Source organism: Lactuca serriola, chromosome 5, assembly GCF_051521515.1.
Source record: "Lactuca serriola cultivar US96UC23 chromosome 5, Lser_US96UC23_V15, whole genome shotgun sequence".
Lineage (NCBI taxonomy): Eukaryota > Viridiplantae > Streptophyta > Magnoliopsida > Asterales > Asteraceae > Lactuca > Lactuca serriola.
The window spans coordinates 44,390,765-44,399,970 of NC_136412.1; positions in this window are offsets into that span (position 1 = coordinate 44,390,765).

Consider the following 9,206-nt stretch of genomic DNA (forward strand, 5'->3'; position numbering starts at 1 on the left):
CTTTAGATAAAAGGAACGGATAAACTTCGATTCAATGCTCGCTTGCACTCACTCACCGAATCACACACAACAATATGTTTTATGACACCAAGTTACTAGTGCGTTTACATATTATCAATGTGCAACCGGTTTGCAAGATACAACTCACACATCTCGGTTTCAAGAATATAAGATGTTATCGTCTCACCAATCACTTGTGATAACAATCCATGAAGTGATCCAGGTGAGCGTGGGTTTAATCCAATGCTCAAATCGTATTCATAAGCACTCATGAACGTTGCAGCAAACATTTGCTTATGTCTAATGCTCTTTAGACAATCCACACACAAATTCACGACAGTCTTCATTCATACCTACTTCCAACATATGAACGACTGTGGCCCGTTCGAATAATTTGACTGTTCTAAACCAATTAAATTATTCAGGAATTCAAAACATGCAAAGTGAAACACAAGAATAATACTAATCCCATATGGCCTTAAACCTTTGAGTATAAATAAAACACCTTTTATTTATCACCATATCGATTACTCATTATTTGTTGTTTCGGGTAATCAACTTTTTACTTGAATTATTACTACACTTGTTCCATGCTCCTAGCATGCACACAATGTTTACCTATGGTTCTTACTTTGTGAAATAGATCAAATGAACACATGTCCAATCATACTCATTTCACAACTCCCAATCCTTTTCACAAGTGAAAGAATATCAAATTCTTGCCACTTATGGAATATGCTAGATTCTAACATTTTATGCAATGATCCTTTCGTAATGTCATAGCACAAAGTTACAATAACTATTGCTAATGATATTACAAAGTCCTCTATCGGAGATTGTTACAAGACAATTCCTTAGATGTGATGTCTCTCACTCAAAGTTTCTAATCTAGACATAGATTTTCAATATTCAATTCCTAATATGGACACATTTCCATATTTTCCATATGAAAACTTATTCCTAATAGAATCTTTTCTATTCATAATAATGTCGATATGGTCCATCCAATACTATACTTCCAACTACTCACAAGCGACCAATCCTCGGTGAACTTTGGATTGTCCTTTGATAGTTGTTTAATTATCTTAGTCAAAACCGATTCTTGTCCTTTTCCCGCTTAATGCGCTAGACATTCGGAAAATTTTAGAATGGTCAAATATTATAGCATTTGCAATTGATCCTATACCCGAAGCGTATGGGACACGATGCATAGTATCTCACATAAAGATTTGATACTTTATCAATCTTCTGCCATAATATTTTATGTGCTACGTTCTCAAAATTCGAACTATGAAGAGGAATGCTGTAATCATAATCGAATTTTTAAGAACGTACTATGTTTCTTTGACTAAATTATTAACATTCCACAACCTAAGCCTTTAGATTTGAAATGAAACATAATATTCTATCCCTTAATTATAGCAAAACAACTATTCAACCCTTACAACTTTGCAATGTATGACTCTTGTTTTCTATAATTAATATTGCTAACTTGCAATACTTGCCATAATAATCATACAATCATAACATTTATGCTCCCACTATCACGATGATTATTATAAACATAACACTTATGCCCCCACTAGCTTCGACATGTGTTCAGAAACCAGGTTAACTTCCAAAAAAACAATACTTATTGAATTTCTTAAGTTCATGTTTCTAATACTTAATGCTTTGATAATCCTTTATCTAAGCTTATACACCTTTCCCTTAGATAGCTCATATGTGTGTCTAAACAATTCAGACTAATTGCCAAATCTCTCAATTCGAATCATGGAAAGGGATATCGTAACCATAGTCGAGTTCGAGAATACAATTTTCACAATCAGTATCTTTTAAAATCCTTCTTAGTGAAAGTATTTCCTCACAGTCATTTTCATGAAGGAGGCAATCTTATGACTCTTAGATTTTAATGGTGTATGTGTTCTTATCCATGTGAATTTGTCAAAACTAAAGTTTGCGACAAATTCATACTCATATGGACCGAACTTTCTTAGTCTTGATTTCTTGCCTTATGGTAGCACAACTGCCCACCATGTCTTCCAAGTAGTTAAGCAGCTCACCCTTTCCTATCAATGTAGTTTCCATTGATCAAGGTGCCTGCCTTTTATGCGTTCAAATGAGAACTCATAGAACTCACATGCATAATTAACTCAATTGGAATGGCACAGAAACGAGATAGTGTCAACACGATAGCCGTTGGATTAATATCTAAGTCCATAACTATAATTGGTAAGACTTAACCTAACCCGACATGGTCCATTTGGGTTGCATGGCATCATGCACTTGGATAGACTATAATGAGAGAAATAAGACAACTATGGTTATTAATATATTATAAGTTCTAGTATATTAATAATAAGAATAATAAGATTATTTAATTAGTATTGATCAAGAATTAATCTAGGAATAATTAAGTGATCAAAAGAAGACTAATTAAATATATGGGTTTATTGTGTAAATCATCCATACTTATATAGTAGGCTAATGCTCCATGGATTATCTAGTTGGGGTAAAACCAATATGATGCTCCATGGTGTAGTTGTACCCATGGATCATGGAAATTAAAGACCATCTCAATTAGGGTTTACATGGTGTAACCCTAACTATATATGCATCTTATTCTTGACCAAAATCGGCCACTAGAGAGGGTAAAAGAAGGGCTAGCCGATTTCATGAAGTGTAGATTTCTCTCAAGTTATTCCAAGTGGATTTGTTGTTGTGTGAACCATTTGAGGTGTCACACTTGGGGCACTAGGCACTCAAGCTTCATGAAGACATTCTAAATCAAAGAGGTATGTATTCTATCTTGTTATATTAATTGTTTTATAGCTTGGATTAGGATAATACCTTGGATGTTCATATTTGCATGTATAATAGAGAAAACATAGATCCAAGGTATTTAGGGTTGCATGTACACTTAGGAGTGTCAGAATGCTCAAAACCCATCAGTGGTATGAGAGCGTAGGCTTGTTTTCAATTATACTTGATGCAAATTGCTGAAAAATGCTGAAAAACTCGATTTTCTGGCTTTCTGGGCACTGGACTCGTCGTGTCCACTGATGAACTCGCCGACTCCATGAGTAAAATCATCCTACTCGCCGAGTAGGTTCATGCACTCGACGAGTAGGAGCCCAAGACAACATATTTTCGAGTTTTTTGGCTGGAGTTGGACTAGGAACATTACCCTAAGATGTTTTTGGACTTATAAACTTGTTTTTGATGTGGTAATGTTCATGCTAATCCAATTTCAAAGATAATTGTCAATGGATTCATGTGTTGAATTAGTTTAGTGATTAGACTAATTACATGAAAAAGTTTGATTTGAATTATCTTGTTTTTATGAGTTGCTTAGATTAATAGAAAAGTTAATTGATTATGTGTTTTCAGTCCAAATTAATCTAAGAGTTGATTCTAAAATGTGTTTTTTGTAACTTATCCTCAAGTTATATGAAAAGTAACATTTAAGTTTCATAAAACTCATAAAAGTTGGCAAATGTTACAAAATATGAAGAGTCTTGTCCTCAAGTTATGGAGGTTCAAGAGTCACTTCATTAAGTAATAAAATATATAACCTTAATTAATTCCATAATTTACAAAATAAAGAAAAAGTTACATTATTTAATAATTTAAAGTCTTCCATAACTTGTCCTCAAGTTATGGAACTTGAAGAGTTTTTTAATTAAAACTACTTTAAACACATAAGTTATGGAATTAATTAGTTTTGAATAGTTTCAAAACTTGCCCTCAAGTTTTGGAATTTGAAAAGTTTTCACTTATGAATACTTTAATTCCATGTTAGCCCTTAGAATTTTAATGGTTAAAATTCAACCCTTATACTTTATAATATTATAAGTTAATAATATATATATATATATATATATATATATATATATATATATATATATATATATATATATATATATATATATATATATGTATAAGAGTAAAGTCAGTCTTACCGTTAGTAGGCCTCATTCACAAAGCCGGTTTATAAGGGGGGTATAAAGTTACTTCCTATAAAATGGCAGTTTAATGGGTGTCCACTCTCACCCACCGCTTCCTTGACCAGTGGAGGGTCATTAGCCGAACGGGTTTGACAGGACTATAATTCTCCCTTCATTAAAAGTATTAATGATAAATACTAAGTAACTAAACTCTTAATAATACCCAATCTTAGTTACTTAGGAAAATGTGAATAAGGTGCTAATCCATGAAATTACACTTTACACTTTCTTTTAGTCGGTTAGTGGAGTGTGTGTGGTTAACTTGCACACTAACTCGTATTTAACAAGGTAGGCAAAGGGTAACTTAATGTTTATCATAGTATCGATGGAGCGTGTGTGGTTAACCGGCACATAGATTGAGGGGTAAACACTTAAGGGTACCAAGTAATTTGCATGGTTACTTCACACCTTGTTTTGTGATCCTCGGCATCCCAGTCACAAAACCTGAAGGGCACACTCGAGATTGAAACATGCCATTGAACATTTCAATGAATCTCAAAGATCTAGGAGTTTCAAAACCAATTAAAACCTAATAATACATTTCGTTTATGTTGGTGGAAATTGGTGAATCGTCATTCACCTACCTTCAAATATTTTATAGCTTGGATTATGGCATCCCTCTTCTAAGTTATAAAATAGTTTGTTGGGTCCTAGCCTTAATATTTCATATTGGGTGTCATATTAAGGACTTTAAATAAACTATCTTGAATATCTCCCAAAAGATGTCTAGTTTAGACATTTATGATCTTCTCAAATCTCTTGAACCAAGCTTTCCTAAATGAAGATGATGTCCCATGGAAATTATACTTCTTTCACCTCCTCCAATTATTCTCCCTAACCCACAAGTTCTTAAAATTTTAAGGTCACTCAAGCCCTATTGGCAAGGCAAGGTCTAGGTGTGCTCACATCTTGGAGATGAAGTCACATACTGACAAGCCGAGAGAGTTGGGTGTCAAAGTCTTGAGAAATTTGGTGGCTCAATCACTTTCTAAGTCACATAGTGAGTTCCTTTGGGAAACCTATGAAATAGACTATGACAAGACCCTTAATGATCTTATTAATTTGCTAAGATCAACTTCCTAAAACTTTATGGACATTGACAATGATGACATTGGATATCCAGTAAGGCTCTCTTTTCCCAATGGAAAGGGATCGGCCATAGTCAATTCAGTTGACCAAATGGTAAAGAGAAATGCTAAGTCTGTGATAGTCCCATGTACCATTATCAAAGAGTCCATATGTTTATATTGCCATAGGAAGGAGAATTAGTTGCGAAGCTGCCAATTTTACCTAAGGATGGTAAAGTCAATAAGTTTGACTTTATTTCATGTAAAATCCACTATCTAACTCTACTAAGTTTCTATTCTGAGATTCTTGATACATGATGTGACTGGCTCACATGTTGATGTTTTAAGAATCAAAGAAAAGTAAAGAAACTTAAAGAAAGAATATGCTGAATCTGATCGCGTAGATGGATTTCTATCGCATAGTTTGAAGATTGGATTCTTGAGCTACTTCTTAGGAGTTATGATATTTTTGCTTAGGAATAGACAACAACAAGTTTTCATATGGATTGTAAGGATAAGTTTTTCTGCAACGTTTTTAAAATTAAAGGAAAATTTCTGATTTTATTAAGATATCCTTACAATGGCATCTGTGAAATTTTTTGTTGCTTATAGGATTCCATTAATAGCAAGAGTGGAAATATGAAATTGATTCTTTCATTTGTGGTAATGTCTAAATATACCAAATAAGGAAAGATTCTCATCACCCAAGTTTCAATTGGACTGGAACTTGGAATCATGCAAGTTGTATAGCATGATGAATGAGAACTTTCAAGTATTGGAAAATTAAAACTAATTACTTATTCACATGGATGTGTGAGTCAAGTAATGGACTAAGGGATCGAGTACATAGTCTTGTGCACTGATTAAGTCCACCATAAAAGATTGATAAGACTATTCGTAATGATTTACTTAAGTTCAGTAAATATGGTTATACTTACAAGCATAAGTGTAATTTTGAGACATTGGAAAAGGTTCCAATGTATGACAGAGCGAATAAGAAGAATCAAATTAGGCAGAAGGATAAAAGTTTCTCAAATCTAAAAAGATGGGAGAGTACTTTAGTATCAGTTTTATGATCATCTTACTGATTTAGAGACCTTATCACAATTCATCCTTTAAGTGCCTTCTTATAGCTAAGAAGAGGAACTTGAATTGCTTAAATGGTTAAATCAAGAAGATGAGTCATACTTCGTTCCAATACAAGTCTTAGAGTCATACTCCAAGATTGTAACTTGAGTGACATGTCATAAAGAAGGTTTAAAAACACTTGTCAAATGTAAGAGTAAAAGTGTCCTACTCTTGTACATTTGAAGTTGGTAAGTTGTGATGTTTTAGATAAAACAAAGACTAACTTAGGCCAATTGTGTGAAGTGTTTGTCTTGACTAGATTTCGCAATATCTATTCGATGTTTGACAAAGGAGTCTTATAGGTCAAGAGGACAGTGGGAGTCTTAAAGGTCTTGAAAGTCTCAAGAACTAATCAAGAATAAAACCTGAATTTCCTCACTAGCACACGACTTAAGGTTCATAACCTATCGTGTTGACATATTATGTGCCCATTCCAGTTAAAGTTGGCTTTGCATATGAGTTTTATTTTGTTGCATAACAACTTGGAAGCAATGGTAGGCCCTTGAGCTGCCAGGTGGCAAGAAATTAAGATTGAGTTCAATCCATATAAGTTTAGATTTGTCATTATCCTTGTCTTGTGTTTATGGTGTTGACAAATTCATATGGGTAGGAACTCATACACCATAAAAATCTAAGTGTCATAAGGTTTCTCTCCGATTAATGAAAATGATGGTGAGGAAACACTTTCACTAAGTAGATTTTATCTAGATAGCAATTACGATATTTGCATTCTTAAAGTCGTTGGTGGAACGTGTGTGGTTAACCGGCACACTAACCTGGACTTGTGAGAAGTGGCAAAAAGGTCTAACTATTATGATTACGGCATCCCTCTTCATAGTTGTTTAGACACACAAGTGTGCTATCTAAGGGAATGTGTATGATTTTGATAAAGTTTTATCAAAACAATCTAGTATCAAAAATCTAAACTTTGGTAAGAAAGTCAGCTAATTTTTGAGTACATGTCAAAGCTAGTGGGAGCATAAGTGTTATGCTAATAATCATTATGTTAGTGGGAACATGATAATTATGATAATGGTTGCAAGTTAGCAATCTTAATTATAGAAACCAAAAGGTTTCAATTGGGAAGAAGTTGTTTTGCTATAATTAAGGGAGAGGAAATTATACTTCATCTCAAATCTATAAGCTTAGATCATGAGGTTTTAACCATTTAGTGAAGGATATATATATATATATATATATATATATATATATATATATATATATATATATATATATATATATATATATATATATATATATGAATTTCATGTTGGAATGGCTCAACATAAGGAAATTCTGTATATGGGTCCATTATTTGCGTTCTAAAATTTGATTATGATTACGGCATCCCTTTTCAGAATCTGAATTGTGAGAACTTGGCAAATAGAAATGGAAATGTTATAGCAAAAGACTGGTTTAGTCTTTTTGTGAGACATCATGAATCGTGTCCCATATGCTTCAGATATAGGACCGATTACATGTGCTATATTCATCGTTTCTAAAATTTTCCAAATGGCTGCGGCATTAAGAAGGGAAAAGGTCTAGAATTGGATATGACTAAAAGGATTAATCAATTGTCAAGGAAGGACCATATTGAGAATTTTGGAAGGACCATATTGACATAATTTGTAAGGAGGAAACTCTTGTTCAGAAGTGATAGTCAAAATGGAATATGGAAATGTTTCAAAGTTACAAATTATTCAATTTGTGTAAGATTAGGAAACTTAATGCAAGAAGGATGTTCCCAAGAAGCTGATCTCCTGTGGAATACTCTGTAATGGTTGTTGTCAAGTCCTTGTGATTTTGTGCATAATTATTACAAGAGGATCAATGCATATAAGTTTAGAATCTAACAGATTTCAGTAAATGACATGAATTTGGAATTCTTGCATTTGGAGTAAGGATTTGGGAGTGTGAAAAGAGAATCATTGAAGTTATGTTCAATTGATCTAGTTCACAAAGTAAAGATCATAGACAAACATAGTATGCATACTTGGTGTATGGCATGACTAGTGTTTAGAAAACATAGTGTACATGCTTGGAGCATGAGACTACTATTGTTTTAAATTCAAGAATAAAGTTGATAGCTGAAACAGTATACAATGAATAATGTGTAATCATATGGTGATAAATAAAATGTGTTTTATTTATATTCATAGGTTTTGATACCATATTATATTCTATGATTATTGTGTTTAATTTTGCATGTTTTGACTTCCAGAATAACTAGGTTGTTCTTCCTGAATGACTAAGTTATTCAAACCATCCACAGTCGGTCATATGTTGGAAGTAGATATGAATTAAGACTGTCATGGGTTGGCTTGTAGAGGTCTAAGATGTTGGACAAAGGGATAAAACACTCATGAGTGCTCATAAGTTCTGAGTATTGGATTCAACCCGCGCTCATTGGAATCACTTCATGGATTTTATCACGAGTGACCATGAGACGATAATATCTTATATTCTTCAAACCTAGAGATATGAGTTGTTACTATGAGTTGGTTGTACATTGATTGCATGAAAACGCATTCGGTAACTCGGTGCTATAAAACGTGTCTTTGTGAATGATTCAACAAGTAGTAGAACAAGCCATATCATTCGAAGTTTATCCATTCCTTTTACCTTCAGGATAAAAGCGATATCAGTGGGCCCCTCGATGATTGGATGATGGCAAATGGAAGTGCTCGGCCAGGCCAGGACTGATTTGATTTGTTCAATTAGTCAGTCGTCATAAATCGGAAATCGGGAAACAACAAATGGATAGAGAGAATGACTATAATCCATGTCTCAGTCCATATGATATCTAGAATAGAGGAATATATGATCTCTTATCTAATGGACAAGTCATTGACAAAGGTTAGAGTTCATCTACAAGGTTAGAGTTCGACAGAAGCTTTTGAGAGCTACGATTGCCAGTTGGTTCTTGAAGTCATACGCAATAATATTTTTAGACTTATCCAAGTGGGAGACTGTTGGATTAATGTCTAAGTCCATAACTATAAAT